At 43.7% G+C, this 27728-nt stretch overlaps 1 protein-coding gene across 1 annotated transcript in view; it reads right to left on the bottom strand.

Annotated features, from left to right (window-relative positions):
- LOC146246703 (talin-2) overlaps nt 1-26901 on the bottom strand; it is a 65756-nt gene extending 38855 nt beyond the window's left edge. The window contains exons 1-2 of the mRNA XM_084681879.1: nt 26806-26901; nt 9584-9635 (exon numbers count right to left, since the gene is read on the bottom strand). The gene's annotated coding sequence lies outside the window, so the exon portion shown is untranslated. The remainder of the gene's footprint in view (nt 1-9583; nt 9636-26805) is intronic.
- Nucleotides 26902-27728: the final 827 nt, after the last annotated feature.

Here is a 27728-nt window from a genome sequence, read left to right on the forward strand (position 1 = left end):
ACAAACAAGCCTTTTGTTTGGCTATTGCTCTGAATTGCGCAGGTGAACGTAGAGTTTCCATTACATAGGAGGAAGTGCCACATAAACTCCAGGAATTGGATTAGAGAAAGAGGAAGGACAGTGGAGGAGGGATAGCAAACTAACAAGTGATTTGTTGAGCAGATAACCTGCATAGCATAGCCGACAATACCCCATTGGCTAGTTAACAGCCTGGCCCCAAAGGAACCTCCAGAAGTATTGGTTTAGCCAAGGATGACAAAACTAAACTCAATCCACACATGTATACACACAAACTCCCACAGACAATGTCACACACCAACACATACAGCAAATGTGTTTAACAAAGGGCCGAACAGCTATATATTGTTTGCATATAGGTTTGAATCAATGCCATCTTGTTAGGTGTTTACACCAGTCAGAGCCTTCACAATGGGAGACTTGGAAGTCTGATCATTTTTGCAGACGGCTTCTGCTTGGACATTGTCTTTCAATGTGTTCCTCTGAAAGTTAACCGATCCTTTTCATTGCTAGCATACCAGCATCCCATTCTCTCATTCATTGATTGAACAGCCCAAAATGCATCATGCTGTGGAATTGACAATGATTTCTCTGCTAAATCCCATGTGTTTATTCAGAACGATTATATTAACTGCAGCTCATATCTTCAATAATCCTCTCCGCAAACAAAACCAGTATCACCCGTCATTCACACAAACTAAGACCTTTCCAAACCTCTCCATCTTAGAGTAGAGGAGCTTGAATTGGCTTACAGCATTTAGTGGCATATCCTCATGCTGGTTTCACACAGTCCTGTCTTATGCATTCCAGTTCCATCTCATTCTATGGTGTCTCCATGGTCCAGTGAGAGTGATGTGAGGTGAGATATGCAGTGTCATCACAGACGCTGCGGCAATGTGACAGAGTTGCTGACTATGCTGTCATTCTGACCTAACCCAGTCCAAGTTCAAACTGCTACACCATAAAACACTTTGGAGCATATTGTGGTGCTTTGGAGTGTGTATGCGTGTGTGTGTGTGCATGCGCCGTGAGTGTGTATTCAATTACCCTCTCAGAATGAGAGCTGGAGTAATTTTCCAAATGAACTGATAGGCCTCCATAATAGGGTATGGAGTCAACCAAAAAGCTTTTCAAATGACTTCCAATCACTATCACAAAACTAGAAGCCATCACAATTGAGAATTGAGCTCAGTTTCCTCCAAATGAACTCAGCAGTGAGGGTCTTTGAATCACTGACAATGACAGAGACAAGTTGGCTTAACTGCGCCATCCTGTCCAGCCACCCAATCCAGCCACCCAATCCATTTTCTCCTAAGATAGGAGGATTTGCAGAGATCTAATACGATTTAAAAGAACCCAGAACACAAATACTCGAGCGGTACCAACTCCTTAAATGGTCAGCTTAAGCCAGCGTGGGAACAAGAACAATTTGGGAAATCCAGGTTTGTAGAGTCAAGTTTCTGAAAGAAGGTAAGCTAAGGTTTATTTTTTATTTTTTTTAGGGGTCATTCCAAGGATTCTACTTCAGCATCTGAAGGCTCGGGGTAATGAGTCGTTTCAGCATGTCTTCGAGACGTGTAAGCCACTGGGTTGCCTTCTAGGTGACCCCATATCGGTGTCTGTCTGGCTAGTGTAGTTGACAGCCCTAAATACACCTGTCATTTTCCCAGCCCTGTCCTCCAGCCTCTATCGATTTAATTAAGGCCAGTCAATGAGGGCTGCAGCCGACCAGCCAGCCAGCCCCGCTCCTCTCAGCCAAGGTCACCTCCAGCCATGCCCCGGCAGAAAGAGGACCATCAGGACACAAACACAAGCACGCACTGTAAGACCTCTTTCCCCTCGCCAAACACGCGCCACTGAAGACGAGCAGAGACATGTACAGTAGCATGAACACGGTGAGGTCACCGAAGCCCATCGATAGTAACCTCTACCTCAGTTACACCTCCTCTCCCCTCTGTCTGTCCGTGTCAATGCTTCAGGCGCCGGTCTCGCATGACATAGTGTAGCTCAGGAATGGATACGGCTGAGCTACACTGTGTAGGATCCACCCAACTGCTGCCTGAGGTAGCCTGCTACTTCATTATCTGCTGCTGGACAACTTGGAATGATTTGTAGTAGTCCTGGCACAGATATTACAAGGTGAATGTCCTGGTCTATCTTTAAGCATTTCGATGTCGCGATTCAATATATTCTCCATTGCCACACGCCCGTCGGGTGCATAAAACAGCATCCTACATACATGTCTATAACGTGCAACTTAAAAGATCAAATACTACGCAGAGAATGGCATACTATTCAATTCTGACTGAAGATGAAATCGGACCCATCCGTTTCATTATGCAGACATGGAAGGGGGGAAAACACAGGGCTCAAAGAGAAAAGGGTCTCAATAGATCAATGGAGAGCAAGGGCTTCTGGGAATCCCCGGGCCTGGTTACTGTAATGGCCACCAATTCAAGGGCACGCCATGTAGGCAGCGCTAGAGGGGGGGTGTCGGAGGAGATTCAATACAACGAGAACACACATCTGTGTGGCCGCAAACACAGTCCAGCACAATCTCATTGTGTGACAGCACCTGGCTCTTCCACTGTACCCATGTCCTCAGGTAACGAAATGAAGTAGGTAGAAATAGAATCCCATTGGCCCCAAATTGGATTTGGTCTGCTAGCTACGCCATTTAAAATGACATATGACTTAGCATAAAGAAAGGAAAATCAACCATCAATACATACAACGTTGTTATAAGGATGTACAAGTCAGGGAAACAAAAAACACAAAAACACATGGTAAAACATCTCCAACCCTCAACTTGGAGCAGGCTTTGTAGCAATATCAGCTTCCTAAATATTATTCTAATCAACGCAGGAGGCAGCTCTAATGTATTCCCAGAGCATAGAGCGCATTAAGATCCATCCATTTGACATGCTCTGGTGCTGAATAATAAAGAGGAAGACTGTCAAGTCTTGTCTTTACCATGCAGAGGCCCTGCAGGGGTCATTAGCAGCAAATACGTAGGCAGTGTTAGTAGGGTGGAGATCCGCTGGATCGCAAAGCTTGATCAAGTGGGGACGCATTTCAGGTGCGCGTGATGCAGAGGGGGAACTCCACAGTTTGTGAACACACCGATCCAAACAGACAACGGTCTGATTGGGGTTCTCTCGCTCGAGCTGTTCTGTAATTCTTGGATAAAAAAAGAGGGAGTTTAAGGAGAACGATTGAGGAGTCGATCTGCCATCTCTCGGAGCACGTCTTCATCGTCAGGTACCCGTCAGCCAGTAGGACAACCCTGCTCTGGTAGGGGAGAGGCCCAGGGTTGGAGAGACCGTTGGGGATGAAACCATCTGCTCGGTGTACTCTCCCTGGTAGAGACAGCTTGGAGCCTCCAGCAGCCTGGCCCATATGCAGTGCATTTGTCTACGTGTCCATGTAAATGCTTTGCACGGAGTACATAGGCATCACCACACATCTTGTGAAACACACACACACACACACACACTTCTGGTGAGGTGGAGTGTGTGGCCTCTTAGCCTGCTCCCTGGTTTCCACGGCGACTTATCAGTTTCACATGTGTCTCATTAGAAGGGCATCTGGATTCTCTCCATTGGCCCCTTCGACACACAGTCAAACACAGTCATATATACACGCACACACAATAACCACACACAATCAAAGACAAAGCCTTTACCACATGAGTTGACTTTCCCCTCCAAGAGGCAGTGTAAAAAACAAAGCCTGCTGGAGCAGTTAGTCACCTGGTGGCCCTCGAGTTGGGCGACATACTGCATTCCTCCTGTTCTCCCGTGTGACACTGACACCAATGTGGTGTGTGTGTGTGTGTGTGTGTGTGTGAGAGAGAGAGACTATCCATGTGTGTGTAATCAACACTGAAACTGTATGTGGGGTGTGTGTGTGTGTGTGTGTGTGTGTGTGTGTGTGTGTGTGTGCATGACTAACAGTATGTGTGTGTTCCATCCCGGGGAGACGCTGAGGTCCAGGAGGTCTGTCTCAGCAGACAGCAGCACTAACACAGGGGTAGGGTTTCAAACAGAGAGGAGACACATACAGGCCTCGCCGCAGGGGAGAGAGGGGAGCCCACAGACAGACGCCCCCGTACAGTTTCAGCTACCCTCTTTTCTTTCTCTCAAGATCATGAGGAATGAGCCTGGGCTCTCACACCAGCGCTCGGCTGACTCTACACTGTGCTAACCCCTCTCGCAGTCTTCGTCCATTCTTAAACATCAAAGGGGGAGGAGGAGAAAGAAAAAGAAAACTGGCCTTCAAAGTTGTTATAAGGCGCTTTTGTTTACTGGTAAAGTATCGATTGGTTTCATGAGTGTGGATCAGTGATAGACATGGATTTCGGTGTGACAGGCATTCTCACAACAGTGTGCTAGCTCGAGTTGCGTCTCACACAGCTGCGTTCACTGAGGGGTTGCCATGGCTACAGAGTCTGGATGAGCTGGCCAATATCCGCCCTGACCAGAGAGAGCAGGAAGGTAATGACCATGCACACTCATCCTCCGGGGTAGGTGAAGCTCAGCGGTAGGGCATTGGTGGCAGAGCATTTCACGGTAGATCATAAAGATTCAAGTTTGAATCTCCCCCCTATGTATATGACTTTACATTATTCAACCCCCTTCACGTGTCCTTCCTTAGAAAAACACAGTTGATATCGCCACAGCACTGCATATGACTTCTTTCTGTGCTTTACTTGCCATTAGTGGAAGGGTTTAGAGATTAAAATTCCCACATCTGATACACATTTACCATCGAAGTGATGTGGCAAAAAGAAGTCTCTGTACTCTGAGCCTCTAGTGTAACATACACCATGCTAGCTTCGAGTGACACGTACACCGTGGCAGCTTCAAGTGACACATTCTCTCCGAACGCAAAATCAGCCCCCAACTGTGAGGTCACTCACACCCTCACACTTCAAAACAAATCCCCCACACACAAACACGCGAGCCCCATGAATACAGTGTCATGCATGCATTTCTCACACAGGAAGTCTACATCTTCCAACAACGAGGGAGGTGTTTCTGGAACATTCTTTCAGGGTGAAGAAAAAAAATTACGGTCACAACACAAAACACACACTACCCGGATCCAGAAAGGACCGGTCTCTGCAACGATTTGGTTCCCAGTTCCCAAATGTTTGACATTTCAGCTGCACTATCCGCAGCTGTCCTGAGCTTCTGAAACAAGCTACAAACATTTGAAGCCCTGTTCCACAGACGTCCTGGTTCACCCCTGCCAGCCCTTCTTCACACGTCCACCACATCCCAAAGCTCACTAGGGGAACCGGCGACACAAATGCGTGGTGAGCCAACTTCAGTGAGTTATAACTTCAGGGGCTGGTGTTGTGCGGTGTAAACAATATCCCCATATGGCAAATATCAATCTTTCCCTGAAAGACACAGCTTGGATTCTCCTTCAGACAACGTGATCTCACAGAGCTTCTCCACACAACATGTGGGCAGAGGAATGATCGGTTGGAAGGTAGAGAAGGAAAAAGATGAATACGTTTATTTTATTGCAGAAAAGGGCACTGTTGAAGACAAATGGATGTAGGTGGAATATATACAGCATGGTTTGAGAATAGCTAGGAAACCTCTTGTACATTTTTTGGAATATGTGCCGGTACAAGGAATTTAAGTGTAATGTAATCATGTCCAATCTCCATGTCTAATGTCGAAGCACTAATATGTCTTTATACAAAAAAAAGGACTCTGTGTCTGTGAATTGTTGGATACTGACATCCTTGTCCCATCAGCAGACCTAATCCTCTTGGTTGTGTGGTTAACATCAGGAAGAGATGGGAAATCAATACAGCTTGTCAGGTACTTAGGGACACATAATCCTGAAGCTCCTGGCTGACTTTGGCCCTTCAGAGTCGGAGCCGGCTGAGGTGAAAACACAGTGGACATTGGAAGCTCATTCTATGGCATGACAGGGCAATGGGACACACATACCTTGCCGGCGATGGCATCAAGGCCCAGGAATCAGGTGACTCATGGCTCCAGTGCCAGACAGCTGCTGGGGAACTGGCACCATGGCCAGCAGGCCGACCAGCTGTAACAGCTTACTAGGAAGATGGCTGTCAAGAGCAAGTGTGCGGGCGAACGATGCCCATCACATGCCACTCTAGAGCTATTCAGCTCACCATGGGGCCCATTACCAGGCATGAGAACATTGCTAAACATACTCGCTATACTATCCATCACTGCACTGGTGGATGTTTTAAAATGAGCATAACAACTGTTTCTGCTAGAGAGGGTGTCTAGTTCCTTTCAATCTCCCCTAAATAATTACAAAACCATCAAATTGGTGGATGTGCAAAGCCAACAGTATAACATCACCCACAATGACCAAGAGTGGCGCACAGCTCTTTTTGGGAAGACTTAATAGCCAGCCACATCATATAAATCTCCAAACAATGCTAGCTACAGTGCTAAAAACGTACAAAATGACAAGTAGATTTTGATGTATCAAGCAGAGTAGTGGTTAAATAAGGCTGAGATGCTGACTTAATATTTCCACACCAACAACTTCCATTCAATAAAAATGTGATTGCTGCCCCACATGTTTTCAGCCACTGAATGTTAAACAGCGGCAAACACTTGTCAACAGCAGAAGCTAGGCAACATAAGCTAGGCTGCAGAAGCCAGGCCATTTATGACTTTCTGGTCGTTGAATGACGTAAACTTTGCATTCCCAGAAACATAAACCCCCCACCATAATAATCTGAACACTCGAGTTACAGAATTTTCTTGATTTCATTGCTTTAATAACTGAAAAATAACCATATTATCTTGACAGGGGGGGGGGGTGTATTGTCACACACATCAATTTTCTTTGAGGGCCAACAATTTATGTTTCCCTTGGTACAGCCATGGTTCACTGATGACAGACTTGTGAGACGTCTACTGGCTCAGGTCCTGTAGAAGAGATTCCTGGCAGTAGCTTAAACCCCCACGCTTCACAGACCAATACCATCCTCAATCAGGAAGGAGGGAGGGGGGGATTGAAATTACCATCCTTAGGCATCCTAATCTCGCTGGCATTGTTTGGAAAAAAAACGACAAAGTCCTCTTTAGCAGTGCTTAAAAGCCCACACACTCCATTGATCTAGTTGGCAGGAGTTCACACAGTCAAGAGCATCTAGGAAGGCACATGCAAACCACTATTTGTTTAAGTAGGGAAAAAGCTGCAAAGCCTTGACACAGAGCGATTTGAGAGTGCTGCACACAATGGAAAGAAAGTATCTCATGTAGCAAATCTTTGTATTTGTATAGCCTGAATCTTAAAGATCATGCATTGCTCTTCAATCAAGCATGTCTGTGTGAAATGCAAACCTCCTGCAGAGTTAAAGTACTTTAATCACTACTCAATGCAGATGTCAGCTTGACCATATGCGTATACTAAAAAGAGAAAGGCACTGTAGAATATTTACCAACTAGCTGAAACATAATAAAAATGGATTAAATACTTAAACGGTGATGTATTTCATCAAGAGGGCACTCAAGTTAAATGATGGCGTTGCAATGAAATATAGCATATGTCATTATTTATAATGATGAACTTAGCCTCTTTTCAATTCAAATCCTTAAAACGAATGCCCAGGTAAGAAGCGAAACAAACATACTATAAAGCTCCCCTCAGCATTAGTCGTTTCACTTTCACCTTCATAGCGCATGATGCTCCACACAATATTTACTCACATATTATAAGTGAAGCCCTTGACCAATCACCGTCTTGACAGACAGTCAAAGTTGAACTTTGATTACTTATATGGACACAAGTGAAGTCTTGCAGTAATTATGGCTGTGTACGATGGGCACTTAGTGTCCACCCACTCCATAACATACACCCCACTGTTTATTTACCTTCCTCTTTTTTTCCCCACTAGAAATGTCCTCTGTGATAAATAATCCACTATTTCAAAGAGTCTAAAAATGAAGGCAACTGATGGGAGTAGGTCATGTTTTCTTAATGTAAAAATGGCATATAATTGCTTTTCTAAAACTATACTGGTGTTTTTATTCCAGCACATGATTTATCATTATAATTATGCTTCAATCAGAGGGAAATGTGTGGAAAGTCCAGGCCGAACCAATCAATCATAAATATGGTGGAAATAACAGGACATAAGACATTTTGTTGGAAGAACAAAAGGCCAGTTAAAAACTGGCCATTGGTATTAAAAGCACCAATAGGACACACTTCATTGGGCAAACAAGTGTCAACCATATACCCTAGTTTCCCATCCCTGTCTGACTACTTGGCTAAGCACCCTCACAGCTGACATAAGAGATTAGATTCTATTAGATGTCCACAGAAGGTCAAAGTACAGATTCATGTATGCAGCAGATTCTCTTCAGTTTGCACCGTATTATGTTTAAGGATACGTACAGGTGTCAAAACACGGCAGAGTATCTGGTTTACAATGGGAACTACAAAAAAAAGTTCATTCATCTCAGTAAAACTCACAGTACCTTAAAGTTTTCCAGAAGTGGTAAAACGATGAAGTGCTGGGCACCATGCAATCATGGTTAATTGCTCTGTGTCAGCATAAAAATACCACACAGAACCGCAGGTGCATGTAACACAACAGACAACACACACTGCACATGACACACAAACACCACACATACTACACAACAGACGCGCGCACACACACACACAACACCAGCAATTACACACTCCTCTGTACTGTATGGGGCATCTGGACAGGAAGCTGTTGGTTCAATTACTGCAGCTCCCCAGTACAGACAGGATATCTCACACATGAGAGAGAAGCTCTCTGCAGCCACAGCGCCAGCACCACTCGGCACCAATGGAGAGCATGATGGGCTGTGTGAGTGAGAATGTGTGGGAACGAGCAGGCAGAGGAGGAGCAATATACAGAGAGTAGGAGAGAGAGAGGGAGCGAGAGCAGGAGAGAGCAAGGGAGAGAGAGCAAGAGAGCGAGAGAGAGCGAGCGAGGACAGATAGAGAGGAAAAGAAAGAGAGATAAGAGATTAGAGAATATGAGCTGGGCACTGGAGTGCACTGAATACAATGAAGACAGAAAAAAAGGAGACCAAACAAGCAGCGATCTCCAGAAAACGGAGCAAGAAGATGGAAATACAGCTAAAGAGATGCTCCAATGTTGTCTCTTGCCTTATTTAGAAGCAGTGAGGTGAACCTGAGTAGAATAAGGATGGTGCCTGCCTACCTCCCTGCATGTCTGCCTGTGTCTTAACTCTTTCCAGCCTCACTATTTCATGCTCCACTTCCACACGTCTCCCCAGCAACCAATGTTTGGCTTGATTCCCTGCCGTGGCAACTCTTGACTATGTAAACGTGACACTGGTTGTGGGCCCCTGACTGCGAGCACATTCACTGGATTGAGGCAACTTGGGAGTTAAAAATGAGTAAAAACACATTTGGATGGCTTCTCCCCAATTAATGACAAAAAAACCAAAACAACCATGTGAGAGAATCCACTTGCTAAGTAGATTGTGGGGCGTTTGGGAAGGGATTGATAACACTTTGCTGTCCAATCTCTGACATTTAGTCTTACCTTAATGCTGACGATAATGCAGCCTCTGTCAGATGTCTGCAGATAATTGCAACTGAAAAAAGAGAGCAGAGAGAGACACACATGAGATTCCCTCAGACATATTCAATATTTAAAGGTGTAGACTAAACAGTCTACAACACAGTACATGACAGATAAGTCTGTCCCATATGCATGGCGACGGCTTCAGCAAATTAGAGCATTGTTATTCTACAGAGATCCTGTTCTACCGGAAAATGGGTATTTATAGGTTCTAATATTTCCAGGACACCATACATCACACTTAAATAGTCAGTGTGTCACAATTAAGATATACCTGAGGCAAAAGTATTTTTGACATACCAATTAATTAGAAACTGAGCTAGGATTACGAGGCAGTGACTTTAGTGTGGCAACAGCATGATAACAATATGTTTAACAGTTTTTTTGATGTTTTTCTTAGCGTCTCTTAACACCTAACGGCTTTCCAAGGACCTCATATTTCTACAGGATCATTGTGACAGCAAATTTCAAATCACAGGTGCCAAGCCTCACATGGGGAGAAATTGGGTATTTTGTCTGAGCAAGAGCTAATGGAACCAGCTGCAGAGCCCTTCAGAAGCAGACCTGTGACTGATCGAGGATGACTGAAAGGCACACAAGGTGGAAGTTTGGAACATCACTGTGAAAAATCATTGGGACACAAGCGCTCCCTCACTTTTCCCCTTACCTTGATACACCACTTATAAAAATAGTAAAAATGCTCCATCCAACAGGGTGTATCTATTGTAAGTTAACACACTTTCAGTGGCATGTCATTTTAAGACAAATGAGACATAGGAAAATAAGATTCTGCTCATTTCCCTAAACCTATGCAGACAGCTTTTGCCAGGCAAAACTACCAAACAATGTAACTCGATGCAACTTTGACCCCTCCGTCTTGCGTCAAACTGGTCCATTCAGGTGAAAGCTAACACAGGTCAATCTGTCTAATTGGGAGTAATGAATATCTGTCAGGAATTTGATCCCCTGCTTACACATAACTTCTGGGCCACAGCTCAGCTTTTAGCTCACTAGCTAGCACCAACAACTTCAAAACACTGTGCGGTTGAGTCCCACTGTATTGGCAGCAAGGAGGTATAGGCCTCAGATTTCAGACTGCAGGTAACTGATATACTCTAATTTTACATTCTCAAATTCCACTGAGACAGTGTAAAAGTGAAGAGATAAAAACAAATGATTGAACTTTTCTCCAACAGCCTTATTGTAAAAATAAAACCTGTGCATGTGACAACACAGCGAGGGTGAGGACATATTTGCAACAATGGATGTATGGTGTTTGCCTGCATCACAAGCTTCACCAACTGACTGCGCATATTACAAAGAACCAGAAGAAATTCAGGTAACCTCAAACAGGAACTCCAGGAAGTGCTCTTAATACTACACAGGAATTCCTGAAAAAGAGCAAAAATTAAGTGATGAACCGAGCTTATTTTTTTACTAGCCTAAAGCAAAAAATACATTTGAGCAGCAACACAAGACTAACAAAGCACGCCGAAGGAGAAACCTTATCATGAGCCACATAAAAGAGGCATCTGCATTCTTGTACTTCGGTTTTCTAAGCCCCCAAAGAACTGCATTGGGGAAAAATACTAAAGCCTTGCAGCTTTAGTAGGCTCCATAGACTATCTATCATAGACTATATAGCTGCTAATACTTGGGAATGGCATTTCATCCCCTGGGGTCTCCAGAGGTGGGGCACAGGGGCATATCGCCACCAGTAATCTGAAGTAGTGGCGTACACCACCAGTAATCTGAAGTAGTGGCGTACACCAACAGTAATCTGAAGGAGTGGCATACACCACCAGTAATCTGAAGGAGTGGCATACACCACCAGTAATCTGGAGTGGCATACACCACCAGTAATCTGAAGGAGTGGCGTACACCACCAGTAATCTGAAGGAGTGGCATACACCACCAGTAATCTGAAGGAGTGGCGTACACCACCAGTAATCTTAAATAGTGGCATACACCACCAGTAATCTGAAGGAGTGGCGTACACCACCAGTAATCTGAAGGAGTGGCGTACACCACCAGTAATCTGAAGGAGTGGCGTACACCACCAGTAATCTGAAGGAGTGGCATACACCACCAGTAATCTGAAGGAGTGGCGTACACCACCAGTAATCTGAAGGAGTGGCGTACACCACCAGTAATCTGAAGGAGTGGCATACACCATATGAGACTCCATTGTTCAATCCATCACATTTTCCACTCTTTCTCCATACAAAGTGAACATGGTAGGACCACTCAGACAATGTGGTGCCATAGAAACGTACCAACGCAAGCTAAAAATGTGGTTTTAATAAAGCTGCACTCTGTGGCATCTCCCCCACAAAATAATATTCTCTTAATCCTCCCTCTTGATTAAGAGGGTGTGAGAGAAACAGCAGAGGTCAATTAAGTCACCTCACCTAGTTCATGATTAAACAACCCCCTTTATGACAAAACACTAATCCAATCATATTCTTTTTAGCAGCTGCCCAAACAATGGGAGTGGCCCTATGCTGGGTGTTATACAAAATTCCGATTTATCTTAAGTCGTTCCAAATGGCTTTATGTAGTAAGACGGTGTTTTGGTGTTTGGCATACTCATGCTGCAGTATCTCTACATACTCAACAGAGAAGACACTCCTCATGATGTATTGGAACTTAAATATAGGTGCCACATTCCAGCCTCAATGCATTTAGGTTCTGGAACCCATCCATTTGTGGTGGGTGCAGGATTCCCTAATCAACATAGGCTGTATGATACACTGATATTGCATTAAGATTGGTTGTTCAGCTCTACCATAACAATCTACTCTACTGCTGTTTTAATCTTGGGGGTACTGTAGCATTGGAAACAACAAAGGACAATCCAATCATGTTATTCTCTTGGAATCAGCAGAAGTCCTGAACCTGGCTTTGTTTGTTGGCACAAGACTAGCCTGAGCTTCTAATGATAGGAAAACACAGTGACATAAAACACTGTAAACCTGCCTTGCTGCAGCACAGTTTTGTGGACAAACTTCTATTGAATGGTGCAGGCCTTGTGACATTGTGTCTCCTTACAAAAGCAGGTTTATTTAGTCAAAGCTCTCTAAAAGACATTATTTGAATGTGCAGGCAGCTTTGTATTCATCACATGTATTCATTGAAAATGAACGAAACACCATCATCATCCTCGCTTAAAATGTGTGGTCAGGTTAGTGTCACTAAATCATTTGGAACATCCCAGATCCGCTTTGATACCTCACTGACAGAGGCCCGCTAATTGTGTGGTGTCTTCTGCAACCCTCCCATGGATCACTGAAGCACCAGCTATGCAATTAGCTAAGTGGGTCCTTTGGATGTGGGTTCAGTAAATGAAGTGACGACATGAAGATTCTTTATGCCCACTTGCCTTGCACTGTGCTGTGGTGAACATCAGTGTTTTTCCTATAAATTGTGCCGGTTTGGCGGCCATCAAGCCAACGTGAAATCTGATTCATCGCCTACTGTGGCAACATTTCCACGTCATGGTGAAATTTGTCTTCATGATGCACAAATGTTTCTCAAAGGTTGTAGGTTATACAGCTTATTTTAAGCAATGAATGTAGTTTAAGTCACCCTCTACTTGGGATCACTTTGTTTTAGCTCTTGAATATACCGAACTATGGAAGCAAATCAGTGACAATGTTTTGAATGAAGGCATTGAATACTTAATATTGAAATTCCAACATTCGGTGGTGTTTAAATTTCAATATTAAGTATTCAATGCTTTTTCAAATTAAATGTAACTGATTTGCACCCATACCAAATGGACAAATATTTGAATGCCACATGCTGAGCCATCAAGCGCCTTGTCAGTTTAGGCTTTTTTCAGTGTACCACCAGGCCTAAAAAGAATGATATGAGAAACACGGTACCCATTCTGCATTTTGATTCCGAAACAGCGTCAGAAACAATTTGGTATAAGAGGAATAAGTACTGTAAAAGACAAAAGCCTTTTCCAACTCCTATTTGAGCAGGGGCATATCGACCACCGCCTGCTGGCCAGGGTCTATGGGGCTTCACTGCTGAGAACAGCTTCTTACACTCTCCACGGACACAAACTGCCGTCTCTTCAATAGGGGTACGGAACAAGCGTTCGATGAACAAAGAATCCCACTGAGACCAACATCCTGAAAGCACTCCTGTTCTGAGTGTTCTCTCCACTGAGATAATCAAGCAGATAAGGAATCACACACTGATCTAGTCTCCAAATCATACTGTCTAAATTTCTTAAAACGACAACTTTTGTAAAAGGTATGTAACAGCTATGGCACTTAAATCTTCCTAATGTGATCCAATACTAACTGTTATTGTCAAGACACATTGATACAACATGTAGTAAGTTCAGAATCAGCTTCATTTGCCAAGTAAGTTTGCACAAACAAGGAATTTACTATGGCAGGAAGGCCCAAATCAGATACAAGGCTGGATCAGTCCTACAACCCTGTGAAACCCGTCAAATTCAAATAATCCCATGATCACAGTTATAGATACAGACTGTTGCACTGTAGATACAGAAGAAAGTAACACAAAACAGGCCTTCTTATTCATCAACACTGTACATCTGAGCAGGGACACATGTCCATCAACAACCTCCATCAAGAGAGGACATAACAAGGAAATGTTGATTAAAAATTACGATACACTGATGTTTAAGCAGTCCAGTAGTTTTTCTTGATTCATTTGTTCAAGAGATGGACAAGAAAGACAGACTGTGATCTCATCACATTAGGGTATCAACTCTTCTTCAAGAAAGCGACCCTTGTGCCAAAAGGTGAACTAAGAGTACTCGGATGCCTACAGCATGAGTAAACGCCTATTGAGTTGCTCCCTTTCTCTTGCAGTCAGCTCTTCTTTCATTGTGTTTTTTTTAGCGAGGGTTCAAGACATCTGCGGTGCAGCTGTTGCTCGCCCTCCCCGTCAGAGGTGAGAGGGTCAGGAGGTCAGGAGCCCTGTGTAGAGACAGCATTTAATCCTGGCTATGGCCAATCGCTGGAAATCAAACACCACACACACAGACGACATGCAGGCCCGTCTCTAGTCTCACTGCTATACAAGGCAGCCATCCCTCCCCCCCTCTAGAGACAAGCAAGATTCTAAATGATTAGGCCTACTCTCCCAGTAAGGAGGGGCATAGCCAGTAATTCAATTAGCCAGGCCCTCAGCCCTTCTCCCAATGCCATGAATGGAATCAAGCACATCCGTCAAACTGGGGTCTAGGAGGAGGAACAGCAACTGTGTTTACATTCGTGGTTTACATTAAACCTGTGCCCTGAGTGCATATGAGCATGCACGTTTGTACTCCCACTCAAGAACTGTTTTCCACAGATGCAGAGGTGACATGGCTGTGTTTCCTTGTGCTGTCAGGTAGCCTGACAACCATATACAGGAGAGAGGCAAACCTGACAGGGTTTATTGAGTGCCTCTGCACGGCTGTCATCAACAAAGCCATCAGAAGGGAGACTGAAGCGGCACCTGAGGAACAGGCGTGTAAACCCAGTTCAAAGAAAGGAGAGGATTAGGGGACATCAGTCCGTTGAATCAGGCAGCAGGACACACTCATTCTGCTAAGTGCAAATACTTTATTATTTGTGAAAGATTTCAATTCCCTATTCGATGACAGTTCACCTAAATGATATCAAGAAATCGAGAACTTATTTTGCATAGGGTCCACACACATTGAGAATTAAAATTGGGATATAATAAGGTGACTCATTAGGACGCTGCCATTTGAAAGTGCGTCCGAGAGTTATCTGGACCGCATGACTGTGGCTGGGCTGGACAGGCGGTCTTCAGAGAAAAGAGAGAAATCTGGAGGCCAGAGAGAAGGTCTGGGCTAAACTGTCGCTGTCACTGCAGGTATGGCTGGCATGCGGCAGACCGGTCTTAAATGACACTACGGTCCAGGCTCGCTCCTGATGGCACTCAGCCATCTTGGTAAGGGTAGAGCAGGGCACTGTTTCCCCCTTACAGCCCTCTCTCATTCTCTTGCTCCGTTCCATCCGTCAAAGCGGTAGGGGCCTCCCATGAGGCTTAGGGTATTCAGGACGGAGGAAACTCAGTCTGGCGCTTAGGGACCTTGGTGGTGGAGATGCCAGCTGCCCGGCATTAATGACATAGCAAAGCAGCTTGAGTGAAACCCTGGTCAAAACTATGGAATTCCACTTGCTTACTAGATGGCATTGCCATGTCCAATAGATAACATACCCATGTTCCAACCAATGGGAGACAACCCAATCTGCTTAAAACATTCAACTGTCTTGAGCTTGTCTCGAACGAGCAGAACCATCTCTTCCCCCTTAGCCCCAACTGAAAATTTAAACTAGGCTAGTCAACAAATTGTATGAGCCACGCTATGGGGATTTACTGACCAGAATACAAATATATTTACATGTAACAATTTGTTTAAAAATATTAGAATCTGTCTGTAGGTGTTTGGCTGGTGATCCTAGCCTAGGCCAGCCTTGTTTAGCTCTGCGTGTTACATCCCCCACCCCCAGAGAAGGCCTGGTGTCAGAAAACACCCTCACGAGCAATCCCTCTAATCTTTATTACAAATCAGCTGTGGAGATCGGAGAGATCTTTAATCCTCTAGCTGAGTGGATATCTGCATGCAGGCATTGAATGCCTGCTGTCTCGTCCTACCGCTGTGACATCCAGAACAAATTACAAATCAAGGTATATGGAATACAAGGCTGCATAATAATAACTGGAAAATAAAACAGACTTGCCGTCTCTGTAACCTGTGGGAGACTGGAGATTACCTTGCCTAAAGGCAGGTAAACTGACCTGCAGGAAACAAATAGGCCTTTGGCACTAGGGAGAGGCACAAGGACATTGAAAGAAGAGAACAACATGACAAGCTGGCTCAGAGGGCTGTGCCTGACCATTGTGGAAGAACAATATAGCTGCGAGCAGCTTGGTTCAATGCTGTCTGCTTCGCAGAGGCTAGGTCCCTTGGATGTCAGTCCTATTGTGTGGAGCAGGCAGCAGCCTTTCCCACTCTCATTCAGAGACATTAAATACACTGCCCTATTTTGTGGTACACAGACAAGATGGTAATAGAACACACAGACATACTGCACACGCACAATCCTCACACATCCTGTTGCAGTGTGATATGTTACATCGCAACCCATTTCCCCCTCCCCCCCCCCCAAAAAAACTGACAGCTTAAGCTGGTTTATAAAGCTATGGGACCGTTTCACTTGAAACAGGACAGCTTACAAAATACCACAAGTATCACCAATTAAAATGACTAGGGCACACAGTGCCCGTGATGCAGTCGGTGAGTAAGATGTCATGACATACACCTAAAATGGGCACATTGCCCATGATGCAACCGATGAGTAAAATGTTGCTGACAGATTTCTGAAATAATTCATAATGCAGTGCCAGTGCAGTGCCCGTGATACAATCTCCACATCATCTAGTCACTTCTGCACATCATAAAAGCAATTTCTCATTATCGGATCCACTGGCAGCGATTAAATTCGCGGAGGTCTATTTATTCGCTCCTTGCGAGCGGCTGGGTGTGGAGGTGGGATTAGGTCAAATTTACACTAACCTAACTGGGATGGAGATTCTACAATTATTGGAATTTAAACGGGAACGTCATGATATACTCTGTTGGGACTTGCGATATTGCACAAACACTGGATCACTGGAAGAACTGGATCTTCAGAACAGATGGCTGCTTTAAAGCACTTGGATTGTGCGAAGAGATCTGACAAACTTTGATCTGGGTTTAGCTCTCCTCTGTGCTATGTCCATTTATATTGTGAGGTGACATATGCTCACAGAATTCCACATCAACCAAAGTCCATGTCTCAGGAGTGGCAACCTGGTTTGAGATTGGAATCTGAAAATATTGTAGGGTAGGAACGACTCTAGCCACTGAGTTCTGAACGTGTTCTTGACTGGATTAATGAGGGTCAGATCGCTGAGCGGTTAGGGAATCGGGCTGCAGTGTGCACACGAAAACACAAGAGGAAAGGTGCTTGATTTCATACACGTGATATGAAATGTCATTTTCCCCCATGCAGTGCAATAAAATAACCATATAGGCTACCGGAGGTCAATAGGCACAGTCAGCACAGATTCCTGTCTGATGTTTACAGAGGGTCATAGAAGGTGGTCAACACTGAGACCACAGGAAGAACAACATATCTGTTATCTACTCTTGTTAAGCCAATTCTTACATTTGCAGAACATGGGGTGACATGCTTGTAGCCAGCCAGCCAGGGAGAGGACCGCATTTTAAGGATGGTCAGACAAGGTGGTGATGATGCGTAAATGTCATGGATGCGGTGCGAACATTCTGCCCGGCTTCTGCCACCCCCATCCATCCATTTACCAGATGTGAGATGATTTATGGTCTGCCAAAGCAACCTGTGTCATTCCTTCCTTGTGACGGTGCTGCAGCTGAGGTGTTGACACGCTAGCCGTGGGGCTGAGGAGGAAGAGAGCCTACCAAGTGAGCCAGAGAGAGGACGAGGGAGAGAGGGAGAGAGACGGGTGGTACCGTTTCCCGCTAAGTCAGCAGACGAGGGCTGATTCCAACAGGGTTTATCTTTCAGCAGGAATACCACCTTCACACCAGAAGGAGAGCGCGAGGCGCGGGGAAGGGCAAGGGGGGAGAGGGAGCAGTGCGTACTCTTGACAAAACACTGTAAAGAGTAAATGCATGGCGGATAATACTGGAATTACCAAAATCATGAACGGACAACAGTAGAGATGTCTCTGAGGGGATGAACTATTCTTATAATCCCATTCACCCAGTTTACTGGCTGATATTCTGTTCTTCGTGGCATATCAATTGTATTGTGAATACACTTGGCTACATTGATTGGCAAGGAGGAGCTTCAAATAATGTAAACGTGTTAATGTAATAGCCAGTGAAGAGCAGTGATAGGATTGCCCAGAGTAGTACATGATACACTTATGGCAATTTACCTGAATTCCCACACTAGGGGTGAGTGAAAGGCTTGGCAGTACTGCGAGCAGCCATCCCATTAGAGAATCTGTTGTTGTTAACCTCAGGGAATGTGGGCCAATTGAGGCCAATGCAAGCTCACCACCTGAAACAGGCAATAGAATCAGGACTTGGGAGCGCCCAATGTTGCTCATTCTTCAAAGACTGGCCCAGGCTGCCCAGCAGAACAATGCCAAACAGGCTACCAGCACCAGGTTTCTATGTCGATACAGTGCAACAGTCAGATCCCCGGCCTGGCTAATTGGAGATTGTCTAAGCTTCACAGTATAAGGAAAATAAATTCTGTGCAGCTCCAGTGAGACAGAGACACTATTTATCACGTTAAAAAGGGGGAAGCTCCCCTGAGTCTGCCCTGAGGGTGTGTACAGCACTGGAGAGGACTAGCAACCCAAGACAGGACAAGGCTAGCTTTATTCCTCAGTCCAAGAGACAAATGCCTGAGACCATCTTAAGAGAGGGGAGCAACAATGCACTGTTTGTCTCAGCAACCAGAGAACAAAAGCTCTTCAGAAATATCAAACAGGAAAAAAGTGCACAGAAATAGAGATTAAAAGTTTATAGAACAATCACATTTCAATCAGGAAAAGCAGAAATACAGACATTGGATTATCACAATTAAATTCAAACTGGGTCCAGAAGTGATTAGGCCATTTGAAAGCCAGGGCCAAGGAAAATTAGTAAACCCTTGAAGCATAAAAATCACAAGCTTTTCATTAGTCTTTTACAGAAGACACTAACTATGTAGTCAGCAGAGCCACAGCCAAACTGTAGAGTAAGGGGTAAGAGTCCAGTTCTGATCTTTGGTCATTTACTAAATACCCCACTTCTGATATTTACAAAATTGCATTTTATCAGGGTACCCAATACACAGCACTGTGAGAATCAGACAACACAGCCAACACGGATGTTAGTGTAGTCCTTACCTATATAACTTGTGCAAATTTGAGCCTTCACCCAACTGGGCATTCACAGACCTTTCAATAAACATAAGCCTTGTTAATGACTGTATTTTCCACAGTCAACTGGTTTAGTTTCCTTGGACACCATTAACCCCATCGCAAACCAGCTATTCCAATGAAAAATGAGCTTCCTGCCACCTTCCATTTGAGACAAGTGTATTAGTAATGAACCAGAGGGCCACTTAGGCTATACTATTCACAAGTACTAAACATGAAATATGATTTAATCATATGATTTAATCTCCTCAGAAACAATAAAAATCCTATACTGTTTATGATGACGGATTTTGCAAGGAACATTATTATTCGACCTAACATTATTTCCATTAAGAGAAACTGGTAAGGCAGTGCAACTGAAATGTCCATAGGTAGCCTACGTGGGCCTTTATGTCATTTTATACTAGTCAATGAAAAACAAGAGGCAAACCACAAGGTTCTTAACATAGAACACCTCATTAAAACGGGCTCTCTTGAATGCATACCCTTTTAAGATCCAGGTGACATTGCGAGCTGTTGACCTACCCCTGAATACTTCAATATCCTTTCATCATCTTCCACCATTATTGTGGCCAATGACAGCAGCAACAGGCCCACTGGAGTTTAACGTTAGCCGTTATATCTACTTAGTTGCGTTAGCGACCACTGGCCCCTAGCATGCCACACAAATAAAAGACTATTTCCATCCATTTGATTAACGTTGAGCTGTCCCCATGTAATGCAATCCAGCTGCCACACTCATGACGCGGTCTTTAAGAAAACTGTTTTAGCCAGGAGAGCTAAAGCAGAGCACAGAGGGTCTGAGGACTCTTTCGCCTAGCCTCTTTCTGTCCCCATTTTCAAAGCTGGGAGGCCTGGCTGCACTCCCATTCACTCTTCCTTCGCTAATAAACAAAGAATGGATTCCCTTATATAGCCCTATTGAAAGAGCACACGGGCGACATCAGAAATGCTCATGCAAGGAATGTCATATAGCTACTTTATTTTTTTTGAGTCATGGAGGTTTGGGCCAAAGGCATAAGAGGCATTGGCACTGTGATTGTGTAACGGTGGTACATTAATAGGCACTTAAAGAGCTATTTGTGGTAGAGTGCATTGACTAGATGGTGCACAGTCAAGTTGGCCATGTTTGACTGGGCTGGAAAGGACATGGGTTACATTAGAACATAGAAAACAATTTTCATATAGGGTCATCAAGAAAAACGATCTTCCCACAGTGTGCTTAAAATGCATGAGCCCATTATGGGGCCTGAGACTGTTACGGTCAAACAGAACAGCCTGCTTTACAGTCACAAGTCCTGTTTAAAATATAACAAGACCATTGTGCTACAGAAGTCCCTTAATTAATAACAAATAGAAAACAATGGGCATCGTGATTTGATTATACAGCCAGACCGGTTACAGTGTAGGTCCTTTTAAAACCAACTAAGGTACATGAAGGTTCCTGTACCCATGATGGATAATGGTCACAGAAACAACTACATGCCTCGGTGCTTTGTTAACTTTATGCCTGCAGGTCCATATAGACTTCGAGCAAACATTGACACCCTTCTGCAAAGTGCAAATTCCTCCATCGTAGTCTGTACAGACCATCAAACACTGGTTAAGAGGCTGTGTGTATCCAGCAGGGATCAAATACCAGTGTCCTGGCTCACCCAAGTCAGAGCCTCAACCATTAGAATAATTTGACATTTCCGAAGTCTTGTGCAGGTGCTCAAGCCAGGATAACTTTTCATAAGTGTGACTTAAAACTGGGGAAATGTGCCAGTCAGCTTTGAGAAACAATAACAACCGATTTAAATGTCATTCTAGACCTACAGACACCTTACACAAACTGTAGCCTAGCCCACTGAACTCTCCTCCAAAGCCTTAAGAAAGTGTGAACTTCCAATCTCAGCTGTCTTAACATCGCCAACCCCTGAGGTTGGAAACATTTGAACACCTGTGATGGGATAGGGTTAGCACTGAAACACTAAGCCTCAACCAAGCTAGCAGCTCAACATTTGCTGAAACAATCTATCCTTATGGGAAAACCAAGAATAGAACCTCCTAAAGCAAGACTGGGGAAAAGGCGGAGCAGAAGGGAGGAACACATTTCCAACACTTAAATGCTTGTGAACTCAACAATACATACTACACTTCCAGGGGAACTCCAACACAGGAGGTTATTTCCAGTGTGGTTACTATTCAAGTGTCAGAAATAATCCTTGATGAGTGTTATGAATGTTGAAATTGCACCAACAAATAACATGTTGAGCAGGGCTCTGTTCTGGGCCATCAGGAAACTGTTCATAATAAAAGTCAACCCGACACAAACCCCGTTTGACACAAACTGGGAGGGGTTCGCTAGTCAGACATACATCGTGCACAAGGCAAAAAAAAAGGTCATAGGGTCAAAAGGAAATGACAAAAGGACATCAGAAGAGTCAGGTCGTATGGTCCACAGCCCACAGTGTGGCTTCACACGTGTCGCACAGGTCCGCACTGCGATCGCAATGTGGTGGTCACGTACAAGTGGTAGGCACCTGATTACAGTCATTTTTGTCCCGGTGACTAAGCGGCATGAGTCTAAGGAGCGAACCATGCCAACAGGGCATTCTGCCAGAGCCACAGTCCAGCAATAGCAAAGGTGCTCAGCTGCAACCTCAAACACATTGCTGGGCAGATCCTCTTTCAGCTGGGATGAGATGACAGTTCAGTTGGCCTGGGCCGAACCCCTAAAATTAAGAGAGGGGGGGGGGGGGGGGGTGTACTGTGTCAATCTGGATTTGGCCCAGAGGCCATTGAACCATCTTAGGGATACAGTTTGATGGGAAGGTATCATATCCTATGTCTGATTTTGCCATATAAACATTTTCAATGGGCTAATATTACAACAAGTATATTAGGCAAGACCTTCTAAAGTATTGTGGTGAGCTCTTTCCCTTGAATAAAACCATAAAACAGTCCAGCAGTATGTCAAAAGACAAGCCTGTCTGATGATTTAATCAGGGTCAGTATCATGCACATTGCTTTCTAATGTTTAGAGGGATCTAATAGATGAAAAAGGGCAGTCAACATAAACCAATCAAATTGAAAATATTTTTGGATTCTAGTCTAACAAGAAAACAGAACTATAGCTTTCTAAACAACACGCAGTGCAAGTAATTAGCTTATTCTGACACACTTGAAATATTTATAGCCAAAGTGCTTTCTTACATCAGTTCCTAGAAGATACTTGGAAACTGGTCAATCGAGAACTAGGTCTAAAAGTAATTCAAGTCATTTTATCTGTCTGAAAGAGAAAAACAGACACTGTCCTATCAAGACCTAAATACTGAATGGCGCAAACACTTGGACTTTAACTCTAGATGGTGGGGTTGCATGTTTTCAAATATATTTGGAACTCAGAGACTACTGAAAGAAGATTTAAAAACCAATACCATATACGCTTTCCTGTTTAATATCTGAACAATTGTCTGGAATATAGTTGACCAATTCAAGATTAGACTTTTGATTACAGGCCTGTAGCAAGATAATGCTTCAGGTCAGGCAAACCGTTTAATGCTCGTCAAAGGGCATCTTTTCAAATGGCAGACTTTTTCAGAACAGAAGATCTGGACATAGGGAAGGCATCAATTTCAATCAATATGTTGATTTGCTATGCAAATGACAAAGTCCTGTATGCAAGTTAAAGGTTGGTGGGGTAGACAGTATATTCACTTACTTTCCATTTAAACTACAAGTTTACATTAGCATCTTGATTGTGCATGTCTGTCGGACGTATAGTATACTGTAGTATTTCATCAGTTGCTGTTGGCAGCTTCTTGGGATGGCTACGGCTGTGACTCTGAATGCCGCGTGTTGCCTGCTGCTAATTTTAACTGCTCATATGAGAATGTGGGTGGGACAGAAGAAAACTGGGTCTGGGTCTCCTTCTCTCTGTCTTGGTCCAAACTAAGGGTTAAGCACAAGCAGGCACGACGACAGCTTTGAACTTCAAAGGAGACCAGCCACAGTCCTGGAATCTTGTGATTTGACTCTTCTGTTCAAGGTTCCTCATGCCAAGACTGGGTCACAATGGAGTGTGAAATTCAGAAATTCAATTCTTGTTAACGTGCTCTATGACAGCCAGGTAGGTCTGAGTCTGCCCTCATACAGACTCAGACCTACAGTACTACACATACTGTAGAACGGCTCCTAAAGGACTGCATGTGTTTAACATCTTTCAACACTAGCCCTGAAAGGTGCATTTGCTGCATTACAAGTAACTGCTGTGACTCATGTGAAGCGCCACCTACAATGGTGATTCATTCTTAAGATACACCACTACTGCCATCACTTAAAATGGCTCCAAACATCAACTCATTCTTCACCTTCACACATCCTCATCTACCAAGGCACCAACTGCATCGTGTTCCCCGTCCCTTCAAGGTCTCATCTCGAACCCCTTTAGCCTGAGTGAATCCACCACTTTCCATCCCTGGACAGAGCCACCTAACTGGGCTAGGAACTGAGCGTCCACTCCCCTCCCTTGGTCTAAAACGTTTATATGGCACATCCTGTGATTACGCCGCCGACCGGGTCAGCAGCCTTGACCGCTCATTACTTCCTCTCCCTGGTCTGTGATGACAGCAGAGGCCTCACTCAGAGCAGAATACAGATGGGATCGATACATTAGCAGAGCCCTGGTGATTAACTCCTCCAGGACTAGATGCTGCTAGCATGAGAGGTCTTTAAGTGCCATAAACACACGGCCGAAAATCGGCGTTTCTCTTGTCTTCCCTGTGACACATTGTACAGTGGGCCTGTGGTAGTTTGATGTGCAATACTAACCACAAGCCTTGAACCAAACTACATGTCAATCAACTCAATACACGGACAGTCATTAGGATAGAATCAGCACACAACCTATATTATGCTATATTATCATAGAAAAGAGCATGCCTAAAAGGGAGTCGGATGGCTGAGCATTTCACCCTACTTGCCTCGGGGGGAATGTCCCTGTACTTACTGTAAGTCGCTCTGGATAAGAGCGTCTGCTAAATGACTAAATGTAAAAAGTTGTCATACACCCCACTAGGCTATATACTCATTCTGTTAACTTGGGTACCCAAAAATAGGTTGTATACTTAACTATATAAATTGCATTCATGGACACCTAAAAGACAGTTCTCTTCTCACTAAAAGTAGTTTCATAAAAGGCTCATTTGTGATTATAAATACTGCCTCTTTTCATGTCACTGATGGCAACACTGATAATTAAACAAGTAAACCATTGAAACAGAGCATATTTGTCAATCACACTGCTTGGAAAGATTGAAGCTTAGACATGCTAATAATGTACTGGATGAATGCACACATTTCAAAGGTCACAGCATTTGCAAAATACGAGAGAAAGAAACCTTTTGTTTAATGCTTTTGGTTCATGCATGTTCAATCTTTGGTCAGTATGGAGACTGAACTAGATGGGCAGGCTGCACACCGAGTATTCATAATTCCTAATAATCTGTCACTCAACTCTGAAAGAAAGATTGAGAGACCATTCTCCCAGCCCAAACATGTCCCTCCAATAATACAAGTGTGAGGAGTATAAACAAAAAAGGATGGCAGACCCAAAATACGAGTAATGTCAGCCGATGCAACAAACCAATCTGGAAGGTGTCACAACAGAGCACTCCATCTTCCCCCAAGGACTTACATACACAGAGTGCATCATATAAGGCCATGTGTCTTTTGTGACACACCAAGGACTACGCAGGACGATTTACTTTGGCTCATAAAACTGCCAAAAAACCTCACTTGCACAGCAAACATGTCAAGCATCCCTGTCGCAGTCTCGAATGACCATGTCAGCCTCTTAACAAGCTCTGAACACATCGTTTAACCTAGAACAGTGCAGTCCATCACATATGACAGTGATGAATATGTACAGTAAATTAACCAATAGCCTGTGTGGTGAAATGTTTTGCATATACTATTTGCTTATTTGATAGATATGTAGTTTAAATATGCACTGGCACAACCACAATCACTAAGATTCTCTAATAGGTTGCTCTATTCAAGGGGTGTGGCACCCGCATGTACTGCAAGTGAACACAGCATCGTTGGATCACGCTAGTATCAGAGATCGGAACCAAGAGCTTCCGAATAGAAAAAACACATTTTCCAGCATTGGTAAAACATGCATCATGGTCTTCTCAAATTGTCAAGGGATATTTTGTATTATTGAAACACGTGCAACGACAGTAGGCTAATGGAAAATATGAAGCGGACAGACTTTTAAAAGCGCAAGTAGTCTAAACTAGCCTTTATATTTACAGGTTTTACGGTTGCCTTCAAGCAGAGCACCTGTTTGTAAACGATATATTTATGCATTTTTACCAACAAAGTTGATGCCACAACCATACACAAAAGCAGTAACAGTTTGTCGGCCACTAGACTAGGAAGAAAAACTTCCCAAATCTGTACATACCCAGGCGTCAAATAATTATATTTATCTCTGACAAAGTTTAGGAAAACTGTCAAGGTGCCTATAGTGTCGTACAGAACAGCGGTGGGACACCATTTGGGTTTAGCCTAATGGCGGCTAAATGTTGTTACCTCAAGCTCCATTCAGCACGCAATAACCGCCTGATTACACCTGATGCAGCCTATTTATATAAGAAAAGTGAGAAGTACAACTGTAACGCTGAATTACATAGTAGCCAAATGGTAGACGCACCTATGCCAATAGCCTGTTTTACAACATGCCCAATTCGGGAATCTTACAACACTGCTCGATAGCAGAATAAAACACAGCCCCACACATCAAACGCAATCTAACACTGTGCCAATAACCTAGACAACTCTAATAAGTGATTTAATGGCCTACCAAATGTATCAACCTTTCACAAATTTTCTGCGCAGGCTAAGAAATGTAATTTTAAAAGTCGTTCAAGTTATCTGTACCAAACAATATAAATGAATGAAAGATTGGAAGAAAATGCATAATTTCAACACAAACAAAACCAGCAGACACCCGACTAGGATTAGAAAAAAACTAAATAATTTTCTTCAAACATTCCCTTGCTGGATCCATTCATCAGACAGGCAAGCTTCGATGTAGCCTTGCTTGCAGTAATGCAATGCCTAAGTTGCATGCACAATTTATATTCAAGCCTGGCCAGAGGAGGTCAAATTTCGACGACTATTGACAAAGAATGAATAGGAAAATTATTCAGTAAAATGCGCAATCATACCTGCGAATCTTCTACAGTTTCATTGCAAGAAGCCAGCCTTCAGATGCACATAACCAACACTCCTGTCTCTCTAGAGAGAAAAAACCTCGTTGTGGAAATCTCCAAATGGCTAAATAGAAGGTAGACGCGTTTGAACCCCGGCGTTCGCCAAATATTCATATACGAAAGAAGAGCAACGTCATGGGAATTGTATGGGTAGAACAGCTTAATGTAAATACATAACAATATTAAAAGTTGTTTTTGCATTAGTGTGGAAACGTACTTAATCTCAAGACATCTGGACTTCGTCAGCTCGGCCAATGAAACAGAGTCGCAAGATTTAAGGTTTGTCTCCGGTATGAAGCCGGCTGAGCCTGGGATAAAAAACGCGCGTCCCAACCAATGCATGAAGGGGAGGGGGGATTTGTAACCCTTCACTGTTAAAGAGGAAACGCGTCATATCCGAGGGACTTTAAGTGCGTTGTAGTCCATTTAGTTATAAAAAAAAGTATGGGGCTACGAACAGATGATCATTACACTTAAGCAATATAAGTTATTTGGCTGTAGAAAGGGAACAAGGTAATTTTGACTGATTAAACGGATACTGTTGGTCATCTTTCATCTGAGATGTTACTAAGCAACACGTCATTCTATTGCTCTGTCACTTAAGAGTCCCTAATTGATAACATGCATACTTGTGGTATGTGCGCAGGCTATATAATACTAAAAGCTAATGATGAAAATGAACTAAAAATATTTACATTCACATACATTTTTGTTTCACTCAGACACATTTCCAAGTTCTCTGGTTTTCTTTGAACAAGTAGCCACAGTCATGCTTTCAAGTCAGCACCACATGAAAGACTGACTTAAGGCACAACCTGTATCTTCACCCTCTTATGATAAGATAACTTCATATTGTACATTATACAAAATCTGAATGG

This window comes from Hypomesus nipponensis, chromosome 19, assembly GCF_054491055.1.
Source record: "Hypomesus nipponensis isolate SF chromosome 19, ASM5449105v1, whole genome shotgun sequence".
NCBI lineage: Eukaryota > Metazoa > Chordata > Actinopteri > Osmeriformes > Osmeridae > Hypomesus > Hypomesus nipponensis.